General features: G+C 42.2%; 1 long non-coding RNA gene across 1 annotated transcript; it reads left to right on the top strand.

Annotated features, from left to right (window-relative positions):
• The first annotated feature begins 4,290 nt into the window (after nt 1–4,290).
• On the top strand, nt 4,291–17,346 carry LOC137332100 (uncharacterized). Its single transcript, XR_010965581.1, has 3 exons — nt 4,291–4,571; nt 11,283–11,409; nt 16,469–17,346. It is a non-coding gene; the product is annotated as an uncharacterized lncRNA (long non-coding RNA).
• Nucleotides 17,347–24,235: the final 6,889 nt, after the last annotated feature.

Raw genomic sequence — 24,235 nt, 5'->3', positions numbered from 1 at the left:
CATATCCAGTTGTGAATGCTGGTGGACAATTAAACAACTAACGGGAGGAGAAGGCTCTGCAAACATCCCCATCCTCAATGATGGCAGAGTCCAGCACGTGAGTGCAAAAGACAAGGCTGAAGCATTTGCAACCATCTTCATCCAGAAGTGCCGAGTGGATGATCCAACTTGGCCTCCTCCCGATATCCCCACCATTACAGAAGCTAGTCTTTAGCCAATTCGATTCACTCCACGTGATATCAAGAAACGGCTGAGTGCACTGGATACAGCAAAGGCTATGGGCCCGACAACATCCCAGCTGTAGTGCTGAAGACTTGTGCTCCAGAACTAGCTGCGCCTCTAGCCAAGCTGTTCCAGTACAGCTACAACACTGGCATCTACCCGACAATGTGGAAAATTGCCCAGGTATGTCCTATCCACAAAAAGCAGGACAAATCCAATCCGGCCAATTACCACCCCATCAGTCTACTCTCCATCATCAGCAAAGTGATGGAAGGTGTCGTCGACAGTGCTATCAAGCGGCACTTACTCACCAATAACCTGCTCACCGATGCTCAGTTTGGGTTCTGCCAGGACCACTCGGCTCCAGACCTCATTACAGCCTTGGTCCACACATGGACAAAAGAGCTGAATTCCAGAGGTGAGGTGAGAGTGACTGCCCTTGACATCAAGGCAGCATTTGACTGAATGTGGCACCAAGGAGCCCTAGTAAAATTGAAGTCAATGGGAATCAGGGGGAAAACTCTCCAGTGGCTGGGGTCATACCTAGCACAAAGGAAGATGGTAGTGGTTGTTGGAGGCCAATCATCTCAGCCCCAGGGCATTGCTGCAGGAGTAGCTCAGAGCAGTGTCCTAGGCCCAACCATCTTCAGCTGCTTCATCAATGACCTTCCCTCCATCATAAGGTCAGAAATGGGGATGTTCGCTGATGATTGCACAGTGTTCAGTTCCATTCGCAACCCCTCAAATAATGAAGCAGTCCAAGCCTGCATGCAGCTAGACCTGGACAACATCCAGGTTTGGGCTCATAAGTGGCAAGTAACATTCGCGCCAGACAAGTGCCAGGCAATGACCATCTCGAACAAGAGAGAGTCTAACCACCTCCCCTTGACATTCAAGGCATTACCATTGCTGAATCCCCCACCATTAACATCCTGGTGGTCACCATTGACCAGAAATTTAACTGGACCAGCCATATAAATACTGTGGCTACAAGAGCAGGTCAGAGGCTGGGTATTCTGCGGCGAGTCACTCACCTCCTGACTCCCCAAAGCCTTTCCACCATCTACAAGGCACAAGTCAGGAGTGTGATGGAATACTCTCCACTTGCCTGGATGAGTGCAGCTCCAACAACATTCAAGAAGCTCGACACCATCCAGGACAAAGCAGCCCGCTTGATTGGCACCCCATCCACCACCCTAAACATTCATTCCCTTCACCACTGGCCCACAGTGGCTGCAGTGTGTACCATCCACAGGATGCACTGCAGCGACTCGCTAAGGCTTCTTCGACAGCACCTCCCAAACCCACGACCTCTACCACCTGGAAGGACAAGAGCAGCAGGTACATGGGAACAACACCACCTGCACGTTCCCCTCCAAGTCACACTCCATCCCGACTTGGAAATATATTGCCGTTCCTTCATCGTCGCTGGGTCAAAATCCTGGAACTCCCTTCCTAACAGCACTTTGGGAGAACCTTCACCACACGGACTGCAGCGGTTCAAGAAGGCGGCTCACCACCACCTTCTCAAGGGCAATTGGGGATGGGTAATAAATGCCGACCTCGCCAGCGACGCCCATATCCCACGAACGAATAAAAAAAACTTCAACCAGTCACGCTATTTTGGTTCCACTGCTGCTACATTTTGAAGTGCAATTCTTTCATAAATTACAATTTCTAAATTGTTGTTTTGCAATTACCATATGTAACTCAGTGGTGCTACTTGAGGGGTGTTCCTTATACTCTGAAGCTACATTCAGTATATGTGCTTGCACCTTAAACATACACAGAAATTATCAGTGCATTCAGGCCTACAATTTCATTCTGGCGAATTCCTGATCTCGATTATACAGTCAGGAAGCCCCTGTACTTTCACAAAAGGGAAGAAGATGAGACAGAGAGAATCACTCAAGCTATTTTTAAAGCCTTTTCATGGTCAGTTACAGACCGGAATAGACCTGTAAAGGGAATCATTTTAATACAGTGAAGAAATTAAAATTAACCCCCCCAACCCTGCACTGTTCATGTATGGTATGCAAGATGGGGGTGAGAAAGGAGTTCACTGCCTGGCCTCTTTCAGATCATGTGCAAGGGCTAGCAGTGCTTATCAGGGTGTCTTGGCTGCAAAAGACTCACTGGAGTGTATTATGGTACTGAAAATAATGTTTGAATCTTGGGATTGCATTCTAGAACCAGCAAGTATACAAATGATTTGGACATAAGCACAAGAGGAATGATATCAAAATTTGCTGATGTTACTAAATTAGGGGCATGACAAACAATGAGGAAAAATCCAGAAGATTGCGGGAGAGCATAGATAGGTTAGCAGAGTGGGCAGATAGGTGGCAGATGCAGTTCCATGCAGAGAAATGTGAAGTAGTATGTTTTGTCGAGAAAATATACCCTAAATGGCAAGGTTCTTGTCAGAATGGAGGAACAGAGAGATCTAGGGCTGCAGATAAATAAATATTTATAAATGAAATATAGCAATAAATTTTTTTTTAAAAGGCAAATGGGATTCTGGATTTTATACATAGGGTCATTGAATATAAAAGTAAGAAGGTGATGTTGTTAGTCCACAGCTGGAGTATTGCAGGTAGTTCTGGACACCGACTAACATATTCAAGTAAGCTCCCTATTTTATCAGGGAGGAACGCCATTAAAACCACAACTTTTAAAGTATAATTTATGGATTTTAGTGTATGGTATGAATGAGTTCACTTTGCCCTGTACATTTGCAGACTTTAATCTATTAAGTCTTTCAAACAATCTCTTAGTTATTCTAACTTTGATTGTCTGTCTCTTTAAGCACCATTCACTATATAAAGATTTTATCTAACCTGCCATTTGTTACTTTTCTAGCTACCAAATAGATGTGGAAGTAAAAACGGATGTAGAAAAAACTTTAGGTACAGTGATGCCTTGTAATGCTGGCTGTTATGGCAGTTTTAGTGCTACAAGGTTCTTTGTCCTATGGCCTGGCTAAACAAACTTACTTTTGTCTTCTTCCTGATGCCGTTAATTCCACTCCCATTGAATGCAACACATTTTCACACGACAAATTAGTTCACAGTGCTTCCAAGTAGCAGAGATAACAACATTGAAAATGTTAAAATACTGAGATTTGTAATCCAGGAATGACAGCTTGTTGTTTTAGTGTAGGAGCACTTAATGTCTTTGTATGACATTCCTTTGATCATAATTTTAACAGATGTAAAGCTGTTAATTAAATGGGTTAACACTAGTTAAAATAGTGGATAGACGAATTTTATATGAATGTGTTCAGTTTTGTATCCAACATTGCAAATAGTAAAAATAGTCTAATTTAGGCCCTGAAATTCCACAGGGGTTCCACCTGTCTCCCACTTGAAGTCCAGTGAGAGACCAGTGGACCCCACAAGGAGATAGCGTTAACTGCCATCTACGTTGTTTCCCTGGGTTCCACTGGTCTGCTGCAAGAGCTACAGCAGGAGACGAGTCGAACTCCTGTGGAATTATCGCTATAAAAGCAAGGACCGAGGGAGCCAGAGTCAGAGAAACCCATGGGAGACAGCACTATTCCTGATTAGAGGGTTGAGATGAGAGGCATTTGCATGTTTGGTTACTTCAATTATATTTATTTTAATTAATAAAAATGTAATAGAGTTGATTAACTAGCTTTGTTGGTTTTGCTTGACTTTAAATTTGTTAAGACTTTAGCCACTGAGTAGGATTCAGGGTAGTAGGCTGTAGAGGCTTAGTATGGAACACTGAAATTTATATTGATTACTTAAAATGTCAACAGGAATACTGATTCTGAGCACTGGTTGTGCAAGTTTATAGGTAAATTAAATAGTTTAATAAAAACAGTTGCACAATGAAAATAGTTGCTTGTTCCTCTTTTAAATAGAAATTGAATAATGATTTCAGTCCAGGTGCTGATAATATGGTCCTGGTGTCATGGCAGCTGTAGTGTTGCTCTTTGATAGCTGCATGTAGTTGTAGAGCTATGAGCTGACCATATGCTTTAATACAAGGTCAGTTCCTTTGCATAATATTTCACAGCCCCTAGTGCACAGTATATGAAACAAAGGGATATGTTATCTGGAACTTATCACCTTAAAGCTGTAATGTTACCAAGGGCTATAAATGGCTGCAGCAAGACCAGGATACAACTTTGAAGATCCTTCTGTAGGAGGTGCAGGCAAGAAAAGTGTTCTTTTCTGGAGTGCAAGGACATTCCCTCCTGAAGAGTAGTAAGAGAACAGCCTGGATGGGATTAGCAGAAAGAGTGAATATTGTCTTACTTGTGGACCAGATCCTGGGAACAGGGGCAGAAGAAATTTGCTGGTCTCCAATAGGTTGCTAAGGTAAGTGTTTAGCTTAATATTACAACGTTGGCTTAACCACATTTCTCTATGCTTGTTGGAGCATCGCAGAGGGAGAATGCACTGCACTCCCAATAACTGTTCACCTATTTTCCAAATGCACAAGCATATCCATGTTTTAGCACAATACTCTGTATTACTGCCATAATGAGTCAGCCCCATGGCCCATGAACGGTGACAAGAAATGCCAAACATACTGGTAATAGTAGGGGACTTTAACTTTCCCAACATTGACTGGGACAGCCACAGCATTAGGGGCTTGGATGGAGAGAAATTTGTTGAGTGTATTCAGGAGGAATTTCTCATTCAGTATGTGGATGGCCCGACTAGAGAGGGGGCAAAACTTGACCTCCTCTTGGGAAATAAGGAAGGGCAGGTGACAGAAGTGTTAGTGAGGGATCACTTTGGGACCAGTGATCATAATTCCATTAGTTTTAAGATAGCTATGGAGAATGATAGGTCTGGCCCAAAAGTTAAAATTCTAAATTGGGGAAAGGCCAATTTTGATGGTATTAGACAGGAACTTTCAGAAGTTGATTGGGAGAGTCTGTTGGCAGGCAAAGGGACGTCTGGTAAGTGGGAGGCTTTCAAAAGTGTGTTAACCAGGGTTCAGGGTAAGCACATTCCTTATAAAGTGAAGGGCAAGGCTGGTAGAAGTAGGGAACCTTGGATGACTCGGGAGATTGAGGCCCTAGTCAAAAAGAAGAAGGAGGCATATGACATGCATAGGCAGCTGGGATCAAGTGGATCCCTTGAAGAGTATAGAGATTGCCGGAGTAGAGTTAAGAGAGAAATCAGGAGGGCCAAAAGGGGACATGAGATTGCTTTGGCAGATAAGGCAAAGGAGAATCCAAAGAGCTTCTACAAATACATAAAGGGCAAAAGAGTAACTAGGGAGAGAATAGGGCCTCTTAAGGATCAACAAGGTCATCTATGTGCGGAACCACAAGAGATGGGTGAGATCCTGAATGAATATTTCACATCGGTATTTACGGTTGAGAAAGGCATGGATGTTAGGGAACTTGGGGAAATAAATAGTGATATCTTGAGGAGTGTACATATTACAGAGAGGGAGGTGCTGGAAGTCTTAACGCGCATCAAGGTAGATAAATCTCCGGGACCTGATGAAATGTATCCCAGGACGTTATGGGAGGTTAGGGAGGAAATTGCGGGTCCCCTAGCAGAGATATTTGAATCATTGACAGCTACAGGTGAGGTGCCTGAAGATTGGAGGGTAGCAAATGTTGTGCCTTTGTTTAAGAAGGGTGGCAGGGAAAAGCCTGGGAACTACAAACCGGTGAGCCTGACATCTGTAGTGGGTAAGTTGTTAGAGGGTATTCTGAGGGACAGGATCTACAGGCATTTGGAGGGGCAGGGACTAATTAGGAACAGTCAGCATGGTTTTGTGAGAGGAAAATCATGTCTCACGAATTTGATTGAGTTTTTTGAAGGGGTAACCAAGAAGATAGATGAGGGCTGTGCAGTAGACGTGGTCTACATGGACTTCAGCAAAGCCTTTGACAAGGTACCGCATGGTAGGTTGTTACATAAGGTTAAATCTCACGGGATCCAAGGTGAGGTAGCCAATTGGATACAAAATTGGCTTGACAACAGAAGACAGAGGGTGGTTGTAGAGGGTTGTTTTTCAAACTGGATGCCTGTGTCCAGCGGTGTGCCTCAGGGATCGGTGCTGGGTCCGCTGTTATTTGTTATTTATATTAATGATTTGGATGAGAATTTAGGAGGCATGGTTAGTAAGTTTGCAGATGACACCAAGATTGGTGGCATTGTGGACAGTGAAGAAGGTTATCTAGGATTGCAACGGGATCTTGATAAATTGGGCCAGTGGGCCGATGAATGGCAGATGGAGTTTAATTGAGATAAATGTGAGGTGATGCATTTTGGTAGATCAAATCGGGCCAGGACCTACTCCGTTAATGGTAGGGCGTTGGGGAGAGTTATAGAACAAAGAGATCTAGGAGTACAGGTTCATAGCTCCTTGAAAGTGGAGTCACAGGTGGATAGGGTGGTGAAGAAGGCATTCGGCATGCTTGGTTTCATTGGTCAGAACATTGAATGCAGGTGTTAGGATGTCTTGTTGAAGTTGTACAGGGCATTGGTGAGGCCACACTTGGAGTACTGTGTACAGTTCTGGTCACCCTATTATAGAAAGGATATTATTAAACTAGAAAGAGTGCAGAAAAGATTTACTAGGATGCTACCGGGACTTGATGGTTTGACTTATAGGGAGAGGTTAGACAGACTGGGACTTTTTTCCCTGGAGAGTAGGAGGTTAAGGGGTGATCTTATAAAAGTCTATAAAATAATGAGGGGCATAGATAAGGTAGATAGTCAAAATCTTTTCCCAAAGGTAGGGGAGTCTATAACGAGGGGGCATAGATTTAAGGTGAGAGGGGAGAGATACAAAAGGGTCCAGAGGGGCAATTTTTTCACTCAAAGGGTGGTGAGTGTCTGGAACGAGCTGCCAGAGGCAGTAGTAGAGGCGGGTACAATTTTGTCTTTTAAAAAGCATTTGGACAGTTACATGGGTAAGATGGGTATAGAGGGATATGGGCCAAGTGCAGGAAATTGGGACTAGCTTAGTGGTATAAACTGGGCGACATGGACATGTTGGGCCGAAGGGCCTGTTTCCATGTTGTAACTTCTATGATTCTATGAACACAAGATACCCACATGCTGCATTTTCACATACTCACATAAGGTGGCTAATGACCAGTGAGATCTTCTGCCACTGGTTGAAGCAGGTTCTTTTCTTCTCCACCTTTTCCATGACAATGCAGAGCAAGATTTTGAAAAGCACATCAATTTGCAATCATCTGGGCTGGCCTGTTTTACATCTTTCCTCTTACCTTGCTTTCCCTTCTCCAGACCAGCAGATTGACAGAGACAACCAGCAGGATACTGAAACATCTACTTTATGCAGAGCTCAATTACAGTTCCCTCAGCTAATACCCATAGATGACAGATGGGGTGCAGTTTTACGAGTAGTACTGAAGCCAAAGGACACCAGGACATAAACAATGAAAGCACTGGGTCAAAATGCAGCCATTTGATATAAATACCACATGAATGAAGGGGCACCTGTTTTATATGGGTGCTGAGCTCCAGCAATATTTTCAGATCCTGAGAACGCATTAGGGGGAAAGGACCTCACTGACCTTTTTTTAGGCCTTATTGAACATATTGTACACCTGGTGCACAAGCCCTCATGCTACTAGTGCTTTTCTACCGCAATATCCCATGCCACAAACAATGGGTGCACAACAGGCCACAATAATGAGTCACCTGCCAGGTGCACATCACCATTATGGGTTGCAAATATCGCATATCAACCCCAAGTTTCATCCTTTATTAGAAGACAGATTCACTATGTCAAAAAAAGTTGTTACAGAATCCATTATCATTTTTATCAGAACCCACAAGAAATGTTATTAAAAAACTTGCAATTAGATAGAAATAAGACAAAAAGGGACAAACTGCAGGTATCTTGGTAAAAGTTTAGGAAACAAAATACCAATGAAAAGCAAGTCTTCAACGCCGAGTGCAAAAACTGCAGAAATGTAACTAGAGTTGTGTGATACATAATGACATGAAGAGAAGCAAGGAGCAAAGAAGTGTAATACCTGTTTTTGGCTGAAGGATCATCTCTCTGTTGGCCTGATAGATTTTTGCTGTACAGTGTCAGACTGGGTGATTTCACAGTTGGAAGGGAAATCAGGCACTTCAAATTTTTTCCCACGCATGTGCAGGTTTTCAAATAATTGAAACTTTGAGAGATTAGAACAAGCCCGGCTAAGTTGGCATCTCTGATGTCAATCAGTTGTATTGCTGCTTGCCACAAGAGATAAACACATGAAGCAAGAAAGACTTGTTCCGTCTCACCTGTCAGGTGATGAACAGCCAGGTTGTCATGAAATTGGAATAAATAACACTGAAGAAAATGCATGCAAGAAATTTTGTTTTGCTAAGCATGTACAATGCAGTAAGGGGGCACGAATACTTTGCAAGTCACCAATGCATATTATCATGGAGTAGTAGGGTGAGACTTTCCAACCACGATTCTCCACATGAAGAATTCTTACTCTCAACCAGATCACTGTGGGGAAGCACTAACTGGAGGCCAGCACCTTCCCAGACAGAATTCCTAAGAGGGGATATAGTACACCATTGTGGGAAGTCTAGAAGCAGGATACATGTCCACCTTCAGCCAAGGTTAGAAAGTGATGTGGAGAGACCCACACTGGGAAAAAGAGGAGAAAATCTGATCCTAACAATTCATTTCACATTGGCACCCAAGAATGATTAATGAAACATCAAGTAAGAAATACTAGCACACATCATGAACATTATGCACTTGAGAAGCACTGCACATCAATTCTAAGCTTAAGCCTTATGAAAAGTTTGTGGCTCATTTAAATACTGAGACAAGAGTTAATGAAAGAGAACTGCACAAATCAATCATAACTTCAGAGGCTGAATTGATTTTTTAAAAATATAATATACATGTATAAGAATTTAAATATATAGAGATGAATATCATTGATTAGCAAGAGAGACTTTATTAGAGTAGATTTTAAGAGAAATTGATTTCTATGGACAAAAAAGAAAATCATAGGCTGTGTGGCCACAATGTTTCGATCTGAGCGATGCTCGTCACCATGGGCAAGGACTCAAAAAATGTAACCTGTGTAAAACCCCCTCTGTGTTGGGGTTTTTGTCTTTTATTGGGCGAATTCCCAATTTCAGCAGCTGGGCCACCTTTCAAAGATGTCAATCAAAAGCTAGGCATACCTCTACAGAAAGGTTTTTTTAAAAAAAGGGAGAGCTCCAAAAATAAGATCACAGAGCATCTGATTTCAGAGCAGCATTGACAAGAGTTGGATACACAATCCTCTGAGCACCTAGTCTTCACTTAGTGCCTCACCATACTAGAGCAGTCAAAATTGTCAAGTTAGCAGCATGCTTAATGAATCCGTATCCCCACTATCATGACACTATGCACCCGTGCACTAGAACACAAAGTTGTACATGACATGAGGCACCAGGGAATGAGAAAAAAAAAACTATAAAAGTGTATAATGTGAGGATGGTGTTCAATCTGTAATACCCTCCAGCAGTGAGGTTTTTTTTTAAATGTAATGTCAACAAGAGTTTGACATCTATTTTCTCCCCTGGCTACGTTGAGGATAATCTGCTGTTTACTGAATTTCTCTATATTTTTGTACAATGGGTTTAGTCGTGCACTGTTTTGCTATGATGAAATTAAGTACAAAAAATAAGATTTTTGAATGAACTCTGGCTGAGATGTACAATAGGAGCCCAAGGAAAACTCAATCATAATTTTCCATCCCTACTGCATGGAGGCACCTAGTGCCTCACCATACCAGAGCAGTCAAAATTGTCAAGTTAGCATCATGCGTAATGAATCCGTATCCCCACTATTATGACACGATGCAACCGTGCACTAGAACACTGAGAAAACTAGGCCTCCTGCAGGGAGACGCTTTTTAAAGGATGTGGTCTTTTATACTAAAGCAGATGTTCTATATGGTGGGCAGCTTATTTGCATCCACTGGAATAGACAGTTTCCAGCTGTCAGCAATAAATGTATATTGAAGCCTCTCTGACAGAAACGGTGCAGGTCTCAGATATGGCACAAAACTGCTGTATCATATTTAATGGGGATGAACATGAGACAATGTACATTGAACAGAAAATGTGGGCACATAATGTAGGATATATCTGATTTCTAGTGATTCTTGAACCTGGACAATAGTCAAAGAAAGTCACACTCACTGTAGTCTTGTTAATCAAAAGTTATTATTTAATGATGTTATAATTCATATAAGCATGAAGCAAATCAGCAATGCATACAACCTTATTCTACCCATTCTGCACTTCGCAACGTGATCATTTAATGATTTAAACTATTCACACAAGCATCAGGCAAAACAAGCAATACATACAACCTTAACAACAAAGGGTTTTTGCATCAGGGCAGTTAGAGTGATCAGCTCTTCTTAACTTTTGTTGTTGTTGATGATGATGATGATGATGATGATGATGATCGTCGTCTTCCTTTCTTTCAAGCTCCTTCGACTGCAATGTCTGTTTTAATCGCAGTGTCTTGTTTTTATGGTGTTTTTGACCAATCAGTAGGATTGGGGAAGTGTCATTTTTGTCCAATCATTTCCTTGTTGCTAGACTAAGTTCATTACCATACCTTAATGATGGACAGTTAAAATCAATTAAAGCCAGATGCAATTATCTCAGACTATTGGAGTGCATAGGCTCCTTTTTTATCTGTGTGCAAACTCTCTCAGGCAGAGATCAGAATGTGTGGGCCCCTTCTTAACTATACACAGACTCTTCTTATAGTCTTGGTGTCTCCAATTCTAGCTGCTTCAAGGATTTCTTAATTACTTACCAGTTATTTTCACAAGCTGTAGGCCTGTTAGAAACTTCTGAAAACTCTTACAATTTCTGCAGTTTTCAAATGTAATGTTTAAAAGGGGCACAGTTAACCCCTTCCTTTAAATGTAATGCTGTTCAAGGGATATTTTAACCCCACATTAATAAATAGGTACTATTTTGAAATAATAATAAAATCCTTCCCTTAGAATGAGGCTACCATTAACATTTTCTTTAAAACAAGTTTCTCCTCTCTTACAGCCTGGTAGCAAAAGTGAAAAGGATTTGAGTGTGAATATTGACCTCTCACTGAATGTATGCAGTCAACTTGAACCCGTTATCAACAAGGCTGATCAAGTACTGGGATGCACTTCAAGAGTGTCTGATTGTAAGTTGAAATAATTACCCAGTTATTCTCATTGGTAAGAACACATATGCAATAGTGCAAATTTTCCAATTATTTATGCCACTAGCAGGTGGAGGGGAGAGGCGTTGTGATTACAAATCATATTCGTCACCTCTGTACCCACTTTGCAAAGTACAACAACTTTCTGGGCAGGAAGCACTTCAGGACAGGAAGCTGTCACAGCCAACAGGCAAGAGCTTAATTTAGATATTTATAGAATGGTTTAAAAGCATTTAAATGTGTGCACACACAAACTTCTGGCATTCATGCCACCCATATAAAATGGGTGTTCAGGGTTGCTAAGTTGTGCCTACTGACAAGAAGTCAGCATTTTTAAAGAGCAGCTGCCTTTTTTCAAATTAATTTTGGGAGGCTGCAGAGGAATATTATTTTTTGACTATTCATTTTGGCTCTACTTTATTTTCAGACTGTCTGTGCTACAAGTTCTGGCACTGCCATTATCAATTGGTGTAATTTAGATTAGCACCATAGATATTCCTATGGGAATACCTTTATCTTTATGCTATTTGTAGGAAGAGGAGAATCAGCGCAGGAGGGATGGAAAATGAGTTTGCCCCAGAAGCAAACAGTTTGCACCCATTATTATCTTCAAAAACAAATATACAGGCATGTATACTTACCTAGATTTGACCAAGGAACTCTGTCTTCATAGGCTGCGATTTACGAGAGAGGTTGTGCCACGTGCTGCAACCAGACTTCCAGCCAAACTCCATCAATACCAATGCCCAAACATCTTCAGCTGCTTCATCAATGGCCTTCCCTCCATCATAAGTCAGAAGTGGGGATGTTCGCTGATGATTGCACAATGTACAGTTCCATTCCCAACCCCTCAGATAATGAAGCAGTCTCTGCCCGAATGCAGCAAGACCTGGACAACATTCAGGCTTGGGCTGATAAGTGGCAAGTAACATTCGTGCCAGACAAGTGCCAGGCAATGACCATCTCCAACAAGAGAGAGTTTAACCACCTCCCCTTGACATTCAACAGCATTACCATCGCCGAATCCCCCACCAACATCCTGGGGGTCACCACTGACCAGAAACTTAATTGGACCAGCCATATAAATACTGTGGCTACAAGAGCAGGTCAGAGGCTGGGTATTCTGTGGTGAGTGACTCACCTCCTGACTCCCCAAAGCCTTTCCACCATCTACAAGGCACAAGTCAGGAGTGTGATGGAATATTTTCCACTTGCTTGGATGAGTGCAGGTCCAACAACACTCAAGAAGCTCGACACCATCCAGGACAAAGCAGCCTGCTTGATTGGCAGTCCATCTACCACCTTAAACATTCACTCCCTCCACCAACGGCGCACTGTGGCTGCAGTGTGTACCATCTACAAGATGCACTGCAGCAACTCGCCAAGGCTTCTTCAACAGCACCACCCAAACCTGCAACCTCTACCACCTAGAAGGACAAGGGCAGCAGGCGCATGGGAACACCACCACCTGCACATTCCCCTCCAAGTCACATACTATCCTGACTTGGAAATGTATCACCGTTCCTTCATCGTCGCTGAGTCAAAATCCTAGAACTCCCTACCTAACAGCACTGTGGGAGAACCTTCACCACACGGACTGCAATGGTTCAAGAAGGTGGCTCACCACCACCTTCTCAAGGGCAATTAGGGATGGGCAATAAATGCTGGCCTTGCTAGCGACGCCCACATCCCATGAATAAATTTAAAAAATGTCTGTCAAGGTCACCATAGAACTTAATTTTTATACTTTAGGCTTATTTCAGGGTGCCACAGGTGACGTCAGCAACATTGTTGGATACATTCTAAATTGGAACACCAGCATCTGTTAGTATCAAAAGCTTAAGATATATGAAAATTAACAGGAACATGTGGCCCACAAGACTCCATGATATGCACTTATGCAACTCATGAAGAAAAAAGCTTGGAATTTGTGCTCTTAACACTCAACTTGTGCTCCTAGGTGCTCACCTTGTAGCAGGAGTCAGTGAAGTGGCTGGCTGCTATGTGTCAGTGGGAGCAAGGAGTCCTCTACTTCCTTGAATTGGGCCAATATGACTAGCTACCAGCTCTGCCATATCCACAGCTTCGAGGGCTGCCTGGTCCTGCATGCTTTCTGTCATATATTCAGTCCATTTGAGTGTCCTGAGAAATACCTTCATCTATGTCAACTGCAGCCATGCCACTGCTACTAGATGCTGCCTGACCATGCCTACCAATAAGATCAGTGAAGTCCCAAATAAAGATTCTCCCTATCCAATCTCCAAGCAAGCCCCACCATAAAATGCAGGGAGGCTTTTTGGGGGCAGAATCTGCCCACCCCAAGGATGTGCCCCTTGCCCCAGCCCATATCACCAGTGATAGGGAGATTTGAATACTGCTGGTGGCTGTTCACACTATTAACGGTGCCTGCATCAGGTGGTGAGGGAGGAGAGAATCCATGGAGGTGCCTGGCCACAGTGTAAGTGGAACCAAACCTGCATTGCTGGCCCAAGATGATAAAAGTTACCACTTTTAAAAAGCATTTGGACAGTTACATGGGTAAGATGGGTATAGAGGGATATGGGCCAAGTGCAGGCAATTGGGACTAGCTTAGTGGTATAAACTGGGCGACATGGACATGTTGGGCCGAAGGGCCTGTTTCCATGTTGTAACTTCTATGATTCTATGATTTTCCTTTAGGCTGGTTTCCCAAAAGCAATTGCTCAACCCGTGTGTTTATATTTTAAATGTCCCTCCCCCACTTGAGGTCCTTACCAACGCTGGCTGCAAACCAGAAATGCACAGACTCCTCTTGCATATGGTTGTGCCAGGCTGCAACAGCTGGGAAAAACATAAGATGCATTTGATCATTTGCAAGGCATCATAATGCCCTGCTCATTTGTGAATGGTCATATTATACACCCAACTTCCACCAGGATGTCTGATGGGTAGGAAAAGAGGCTTGGATTCGGTATAACTGGGTGCCATCCTAAATTTCTCCACTGCCAGCCCAGATGATCGTTTTCTGCAGAATTTCAGAGCTCTTGTTCCATGCTGGAGCCCAGGCACCTACACCGAATAAATATACGGCCTACTTTGGCTGATCTAGTAAGGTCCATACTTGCTGCCAAATTCTTGGTGCTCGACAGTAGGATGAAGTGTCACCTCCTCCTAAGTGCTATGTGCTGCTTGTCTGTGCTGATGGTGCACTAAGATGTGAAACAGTGCCACCCCCAGAGTACCAAGATTTTTTTTTTAAAGATGTGACTGAAGAAACATTTACATTTAAGGTGATTGATAAAAGAACCAGAGGCGACATGAGGAAACATTTTTTTAGGCGGCAAGTTGATATGATCTGGAATGCACTGCCTGAAAGGGTGGTGGAAGCAGATTCAATCATGGCTTTCAAAAAGAAAATGGATAAATACTTGAAGGAAAAAAAATTGCAGGGCTATAGGGAAAGAGCAGGGGAATGGGACTAATTGGATTGCTCTTACAAAGAGCTGGCACAGGCATGATGGGCCAAATGGCCTCCTCTGTGCTGTGCCATACTATGATACATGTGTAAGTTGCTGGTGCAATGTGTACCCTGCTGCATGCACCCATGCATCGTAATCCTTCAAAGTACTACAAGATAGTGTGAGGAACATGCAAAGGACCAGTTCATGACTGTCCTCCCTTGTTAAGCCCAGAACTTCACAGGTCCTGATTTAAAAGGAGGATCCTTTCTGAGCACAGAAGTTTGTTGCAGTCATTGAAGGCTCTGCCAGCCAACCTGCTGCAGCATGTGTCTAGTGTGGATGAGTCCACGATCCACATCTGTACAGTACCAATAGATGGATTTTCAAAATTGCAGACCACCGTAGATCATGAGGCAATTCCATGAACATCTGTGGCAGAGCCCCCCCAGGGAGATGTCCTAATGTTAGTTGTTGTATCTGTTGGCTGTGGGGATGGTGCACTTGGGTGCCAAACCCCCATCCCCCACCCCGAATTTTAATTACACAATCTGAAAATATTGGTGCTCTGGCCCTGCACAAGTCTCCCTGCTATTATTTTCCAGCAGAAATTTTAGGCTTTTAAAAAGTCAGGAAAAAGCACACCTGCCCTTTAAAGTACTGCAGCAGGATTTAAAGTCTGTATTTCCTAACTTAAATAGTGAGCCCTAATTGGCAGTTTTTTCAGTGGAAGCCCATTTACAGTATTATAGCAAGACTGACCCCAGAAAATGACAGGAAAATGCAAATCCCATACACCTCCTGGTACAAGCACAGGCCCAGAAATTGTTTGCAGTTTGGGCATCCTATCTTCAAAGCCACATTGGATTGAGTTCAGAGAAAAGTGATTTGGATCATTTCAGAACAATGAACTGTAAGTTATGAAAAAAGAGTCAAAGAACTGAACTTGCTTTCACAGGAGAAAGGATAATTCGGAAGCAATAGGAGGCAATTGTTGAGAACAATGAGAAGTTTGGGTAAAATGGATGGAAACAGGTCAGTTTTACGTGGACAGAGTACAGAAGTATACAAAATGAGCAAAGTTCAAGTGAGACTCAAGATATGCTGCACCAAATAACTCCTTCAGAAAGGGAGCTGATAAATATCTGCTTAAGAAATGTTTTGAAGGTTATAAGGATAGGAATCGACACAGATGATTAAATACTCCAAGGACCATGATGAATCATGTAATCTTAGACCTTGGACGATTCTGCTGTGGAAAACAATTGCTCACTGCACTTTCAGTGAGTCAGGCAGAAATTTCACAGTTTACTTTCTTGAAAGGTTTAACTGGTTGATCACCTCCCTGAATAGATTGAGTAGGGTCCACTATAGGGAAAATTGTAAACAGTCTGTGAAGAGACTAGACATGATGGGCTGAAAGCCTATGTCTTGTTTTATATTCTATGATATACATGCCACTTTCAACTGTTGTTGCTGGAACTGCTTCGAATAGCAAAAATCAAGGTGACGAGATATATTTACAGATTTGTTTCCCTTATGAGTCATTTTACCCTGATTTTCACAGATACTATACTGATAATCAGATGACAATCTAATTTCAGAAACCTTAGGGAAGAAGAAAGAAGCTTCTTTGGTGGGATCCTATAAATAAACCCAACTGCACCGACACCAGCACGGAGCTGTACAACATCTCGCAGACCATGAAAAACGAGACACATTTAATAATCCCAGACGCAGCCCATTATGTCATCATCATCATGTACGCCTCAGCTACCTTTCTGTCATTGAGTGGGAACATGCTGGTCATTTGGGTGCTGACCATGGGCTGCAGAACCAGAACGGATATCACAGTGTTTCTCATCAACCTCGCTGTGGCTGACCTGACAATGGCCATTTTCTGTATACCCCTTACATTTACAGAGGCTCTCCTTCAAAGGTGGCTTTTTGGGGAATTTCTCTGCCCTCTGGTGCGCTTTGCACAAGTAAGTGTTGTGTCAAAAAATATTAAACACTACTTTCAAGAACTCCTTTGATACTTGTTTAAAGCAGCATGGTCTTCATGAAAGTATCCTAAACAATATTTTGTTTAGGGAAGTGGGAGAGCCAAAAGACCTGGATGTCATTTTTGTCATGATGTCATCAGATACAAGTGGCACACTGATTGATTTTGACATTCATTGTATCATTGTATTGTTTTTTAAAAAACAAAACAAGGTTTGCCAAAAGTGATCATCACTGTTAAACCAATGGTGCACAGTGGAGCTTACTGACAGTAGCAAATAACCATGATCTCTGCCAGAGCTGTTTTCATGCCCTGCTATGAAGGGCTGATTTGAAAATGTTACAATAATTCCTTATTCAACTTGAATTTTTAAACTAATAAAGCTAACATCCAAGACAATTAAACAAATTGAGCCCAACAAAATTCTCTAATTTCAAGAATCCATATGATTGGAGTCTCTGTCCTCCTCCTCCTAGCCCCAAAATAGCAAAGTAAAAAGAAAGAAATAGATATATCCCCACACACATACATATGTATTTAAAATATATATATATTTTTAAATTGAGCATTCTTTTGTGGTTTTTATCCTTCCAGTTCTATGTATCTATCATGCCAGCTCCAATTAACACAATGTACCACATCAGCAAATGATGTACAGGTCATATAACACCCTTACTTAATCAGGTAGTATCCAAAAAGCACACTGAAAAAATTGCCAACAAGCCTTTTATACAAAAGTTCCCGAATGGTTCAATGGATAAGTCCACCATGTGGTGTAGTACTGAACCATACAGACCAAAAAGGCAGGATCCCTGGGTTATCAGGACTCACACAGAGCACTGTTGGGGCGCTGCAAATAATCTCAGCATCCCCAGGGATGGAGAGAAAATCTTCCATGGTTTCAGTTGGGATGTAACCCTCCACAATGTCAAACATATCCACAAGTGCAACAATCACTGTCTATACTTGTACATGAAGAATGGTCACTTGGATGAATTGCTGGAAGGCTGTCATTGTCCATGGAACCGTACCCAAGTCTCACTGAAGGATAGAGATTCAGGCACACGGGGTACAGGGTACCATCCCTGCACCTGACCAGGCGAGGCCTGAGGTGCCCCTGATATTGGGCCTCGGGCCTCATCTCAATGGATCAGGTGTGGCACGAACAGCCAACCAGCGCAGGGTCAATGAAGGTCGGGTCACTGCTAGCGTTGCAGCAGCCCTCAGGTAAGCGAAAGCCAGGGAGAAACGGAGGACGAGGAGGGAGATCAGAAGCCGAGTCGAGGGATCGGAGAGCGGCGGCCAGCGTTCTTTAAATGTTTCCGAAATGTGCTGACATTCAGCAAAGTAGGTAGCAGGTGGCCCCAAGAGAAAGAATAAAATTTGAGACAAAAAAGTCATGGTTAGTATATTTTTGTTTAAACATCAAGAGAGCTGGCTTAATTAAAGTTAAAGCCCTTTACATTAATGACCGTAATCCAACTACTTCACTGTTAGTAACTTCTCCCAGTGAACACATTGATTAATGGTTGTTTCCCAGTGATAATTAATCCTGTTTCGAGACTCTGCAATGTTCAGTAACTCCTTCCAACCAGTACCCTGTATTAATGACCACATTTAATTCTGATATACCATTGGGCTCCATCATTTGCTATTAACCAGTTCCTCAGATTACGTTTAAATAATTTGAAAATGAATAGAAATAATCAAGTCACTTCTACCTAAAATTATTAAACTTAAGGGGCCATCCACAATGCTGAACTTTATGAATAGATGTAAAAAAAAATTATGGCACATATAAAGAGCACTCCATATTTTTATCCATCTCCCCACAAAACATAAAAATTATATTTTTCCTTGTATAATTTGCACTCCCTCCATTTCTTAGCTCTTCTATTATCTCTATTATTGTGATTTAAATTTTCTCTCTCTGTGAACAGGACATTGGAGCATTGATCAGATTCCAGCAAAAGTTGCATTGCCCAAAAGTACCAGATATGCTAATTCCCATTGCCACACAAATCCTACTCAGCATGAGAGCAGAATGATACTTATCCCAACAGGGAATTGATTAAAATGGGAGTTGCAGCTGCAAAAACAATATGGGGTAACATTAAGCCCAGTGTGACTTTTACTTCAAGGGCATACATCTGTCTCAGTTGAAAATCTTGAAGTATTTTATATGCAAAGATATAAAACTAGAAACCTAAGCCCACTGATTGATGGTTAAAAGGTGGGGAATATCTTATTTGCAAGTCCTTGTAATGCATAGTAGTGAAGCTCACTCCGAGGAGCACACTCACCTGCTCATAGTACCGTCCTACTCTCCAGTCGATTCAGAATTCTTAAGGGCTGTATGCCCTTCTTCAGCTCAACATCTCCCATCCCCATAGCATAAGGGACAGTCAGTATGTATTAAAATCAAACGTCTTGCATTCTAGTGATCTGTAGTGACCGAAGGGCATCTTATATATGCATTATAGATGTTTTTAAGTTTTTTGGCTGGAAATCAAGGGATTGTCTTATATGTGGCCTGTCTTTTACACAGCATATACGGTATGATTCATCGAAGTGGTATTAGGTTTAGTTCACCTCAGAGTTAGTGATTGGCAGACTTGTCTAGCTAATAAAAGCTTCTCTCTCTTATGAGCTGAGGATAATGGGTGTTAATTTAAAAAGATCCTCAGTTGATTGCATTCACCTCCAAGAAAGGAATCACTCTGCAGAGAATGAAAGTGAAAATAATGAAACATCCTTCTATAAAGACAGCAGTTAAAAATAGGTTTGCCACTTGTCCCATTTTGGACCAGACAGTCCAGTTTTTGAGTGGGCTGTCCAGAAAATTAGAATGTACGGATTCAACACTAGTAGTACAGTTTTCAAAATATTTTCCCCCACTTCCTTCTGTATCTCTTGATGTGACTGCATTAGTTATTGGGGTTTTTAACATATTTGACAAATTCTCATCAGCAGCTAAGCAAATCTCATCAGCTTTGATCCCACACATTACCCAGTTTTGGACTTTGCAACAAAGTTAAGAGAATGCAAGACCTACACAAGTTCTGGCAGTTGCCCTTGTCCACAGTCTACATATAATCCACCAATCATCTCTGACCTTCTTACCATGTTGAAGGAATTCTCACAGAATCCAAGGGAATACAGCATTGGATAACCAGCCGGCTCTTCTGTTCTACAATTCATAAAGTACCTCAGAATACAGGCAACTATTTGATTCACCTCAGAAAGATGATCACAGAAGCTCTAATCCTTCATTGACATTGATTATTCCCCTTTGCAAGTGAAAATTCTTCAACTCAGCTGCGCCATGAGCTTTTAAACCCATTAGCCGATCATGTAGCAAAGCTGAATGAGTTTGGGTAACCATTGTGCTTATAAATGATGAATGGAATTACTAACTGGTTAGAGCAATTAGTAGAGATTTATACTGCAGAGCATTAGATAGAAACAAACAAATAAAACTGCTAACCAGATACAAGCCTCATAATTCCATTTGTGGTCATTTTTTATCATTTTTATTCCTCAGACGGATGATTGCAAGTTCTTGTGGTGCATAGCACTACCTGCATAAATGATAGTTTGCAGAATAATCGGTTGAGAGTAATCATGAGGCAGCTATCTTATTGAAGCATTTAGGTGATATTATAAAGCAGGATAGCATAGCTTCAGGCTGCCTTGATGTCACTTCAATGTATCTGTTATTTTAGGTAATATAGTCTAGAAATTACTTTCATCATAAACCTTTAAATGTACAATGTGATCATCAATGTAAGGAGTCTGTTGTAGCACACTATCCCTGCCTTGTTCCCACTTGGTCTGAAAAAAAAATCCTTTCTGGGCTATTTAGCGGCCAGAATGACAACACAAGTTCAGTCAATAGCGCTCTGTACTCTGAGAAGCCAACAGTATTGCGAAGTTAAGTTGCCCTCTCATGTTGCTGATGTTCATCAGTGGTGAAAGTGATGAAATCGTTGGCCCTGCTGCAATTGTGACATCCTTGATTCATCTGTGGACAGCAAACCTCAGATATCCTGAGTGCTACCCTAGAAGGAGCCTGGCACATAGAAACTGAGGACCACATTGACTCTGATGATCGCTGGCAGTGCTGCATGACTGTTGCATGTTGGGCATAAGCACAAATTGCAGCAGGCGCTGATTTATAGCCCAGTAGGAAATGGGCACACAGCCTGCTCTCCTAATTCTGCAATCCTTCTGCAACCTTTGGGCAACTGCTCCCCAGCACACAGCACCACAGAATCTACCCTGAAGATTCTAGCTATCTCACTGCAGCCTCTCCAGTAATGTCGGTTCCAGTTATGTAAGATAAAAACAATGGCCCAGAAATTGCACTGAGCGGAGAACGAACATCGCCTGTTGCTCGTAAGTAACTAACTCACCCACAAACTTTTTGCTGGTTTCTGGGCACCAACTTGCTTCACTGGAGACCTACAAGAAGTGCAGGGGTCTTTCCGAGGCTTCCCTGAGCTGTGAGAGTGGAGAAACGATATCTCTCTCCCCTCAACCAATCAGCTAGAAGCATCAATGACAAGCCTCGCAATCAGGACCAAGAAGTGAAAGCCCCCTTCACAAGCCATGCACGCTAAGAACCAGGAAGTGTCAGATAGATTAGTAAATTCACTACAAAATCAGTTAGAGAAGCAAAATAAAGAGAGGGTATGACTGCACGTGTGCGCTTACTGGAACTTGCTCTCCCATTTGCCCTGAAATAACGATGACCTCTGTTAGCCTCGCCATTATTTCAAGAGCAATTTCCAGGCCATTGTACCAGCTGCATTATGACACTGTTTCCTCCTAAGTTCCCGCTGCCGGTTTAATTGCCCTGACACACAAACTGTGCACATTAGTGCTCTCACTTCACATTCTTCATTGAGTAGCATTTCTTCATTTTGGAAATAGGCTGTAAACAAGCACTATACTGCACTCCTGACATTATTGGCCGCTGTGACACAATTGTTGCAGTGTAAAGTTTTATGGCAAAAGCAATTTTTATCATATAGCTTGCATCTTATAGGGTGTCACAGCTCAAAGTGAATATAGGGCAAAAATCAATAGTTGGCTCAAACAACCACTGTCTGTTAATTTAACGCCTTGGTTTGCTCAAATATCCCATTGACTAAATGCGAAGCAATCAAAATCCACTCCTAGTCACTAGACAGGTAGAAAAATCTATAAATCAGCAATCAGCAAGTATTAGAAAAAACACCCAATCAAATTGTTCTTTTTTTTCAACCCAGCAATCTGGAACCAGCAACTACCATAAAATGAATCAATCAAACTGCTTTCAGCCACCATTTTCCTTCCTTGCTCAAATCAATATATACAGCTAAAATAATATAGTACACTGAGCATCATTGGTGTGTAACTTGCTGTGTGTGTTAAATGATAATGAGTCGTGTGTTATCAAGCAATTATGCTCCAGCATATTTTATAATACTGTACATTGTATGTCAATGGCCTACATTGTTCCTGTATATATCATATAAAAGCAGTGCTGTGCATATTATAGGGAAAATTTTGCAAGGAGAGGTTCCCAACACAGAGTCTCACATGACAAGAGCACAAACTGGGCATCTGGATCAGTGTACCCAATTCATGACGCTCCCAATTTTCTAGCCACTAATTTTAATGACCAGAAAGTTTGGAACACCATCAATATGGTGTGCTGACTTCCACACTTGATTCTACAATCTGCACTCCTGTTGAGTGAAGCTCCAGAAGTGGAGCTTTGTAAGATTTTTCTTTAAACATTGTAATCTGCTATTTCTTTATTGGAATTAATTGCAAACTCTTTTTAGCTGCAACTTTAATTCAATAGTTTTTAACTTATCCATTTCTTCACTAGATTCTCTCTGTGTCTGTCAGTATATACACCCTTATGACCATTGGAGTTGACCGTTATTATGCTGTTTGCCATCCCCTGAAGTCTCGAATGGGTCGGTCCCGAAGTAAGATATTAATTGCTGTGATTTGGATGGTGTCGTTCAGCATCGCATCTGTGCAATTACTTGTATCTAGGGTGAGTGTGAATGTAGTGAATCCATAACTCAATGACTGGCTGTGTTTCAAAAGCCATTCTAAATACTCCCTAAATATTGGAGTCCAGAAAATCCCAGGGAGGCTGGTACATCCCAACTAGCTTTCTGCCATTTACCAGTGGGTTCCATCAGACTCCCATCGGAATTACCATGGGATTTTGCCAGAACTCCCAAGGAATTTCGGGGTTTGCGTTTGTCAAATGGTAAATGAATATGCCTGGAGTCATACTATTTGAATGCAAAAGGACTAGTTTAATAGTAAATGCATTAACTGTGCAAACTTACTACTGAAATATTGTCATGGTAATTTACCACCAACAGTAAGTTAAACTGTATATTAAGAAACCTTGCCAGTTATTAGTTTAACCAGCTTACCTAGCTGGAAATTGCTTCCTCACCAGGCCAAACATGTTTATTGAGTGAATAGTTGAGCCATACAGCTCATGGAGGTCCAATCTGTGCTTAGTTTGCTGATTTCAGCCAAGGCAACTGTACAGGTGCTACAATTGGCCATAAGTGCCAGATGGATTTGGAAAGAAAAAATCAGCCAGAGTTCCTGTTTCTAATTGGTATTCAGAGACCCTAGCTGGAAGCACAAATGTCTGTGTGAAGAGATTGCACTGGGTGTGATGCCTCTTACTCCTGCGTTTGATTAGTAAGACAACACTTGAGTCCCGATTTTAATCCTCAGCGATCAACGGGAATGAGACGTGCAAGGGGCTTAAAATATAGGCAGCGTAGCACTCACCGGATCCAAGCTGGACACGTGCCCCCATTTTAGCAGGTATGTTTTGGACAACGTGAGACCCTCACCCAGGTTGGGCGAGGGCCTCATTGAGATTCAAAACTCGGGGACTAACGACGCCATTCAGAGCCCGATTTTAACTGCAGCACCATAGTCAGCACCTAGTGCCAGCTTCGCCAGGGAAACCCAGCACCAAGGAGCAGCAAGCTCAGAAGAGACCTGCAAAGGTAAGTTCATTTTATTTTTAGAGGTTCTTGGCATTGATTGGCGGCCCACTGCCACCATGCATTGACACTGAGTTTGTCAGGAGTTGAGCCTAACTTATTTAAATGTGGCCTGGGCGTTAAATTGGCCTCATGTCGTCGAGCCAGTGCCACGCCCCAACTTAAAATCGGGGCTTTACTGTCAGAGCTTACAACAAACAATGATCATTTGTGTGAGGTAACAGAGGAATCATATCCCATGAAACGTCAATGCCTTCAGGAGAGAAGGAAGGGATAAAACTGGTAAGAAAAAAAAAGCTGGAAATTAGGCTATGGGGTAGATT

Source organism: Heptranchias perlo, chromosome 14, assembly GCF_035084215.1.
Source record: "Heptranchias perlo isolate sHepPer1 chromosome 14, sHepPer1.hap1, whole genome shotgun sequence".
In the NCBI taxonomy this organism is placed as follows: domain Eukaryota; kingdom Metazoa; phylum Chordata; class Chondrichthyes; order Hexanchiformes; family Hexanchidae; genus Heptranchias; species Heptranchias perlo.
Note: the sequence above shows the minus strand (reverse complement) of the source record. Positions and strands in the feature narration are given on the sequence as shown.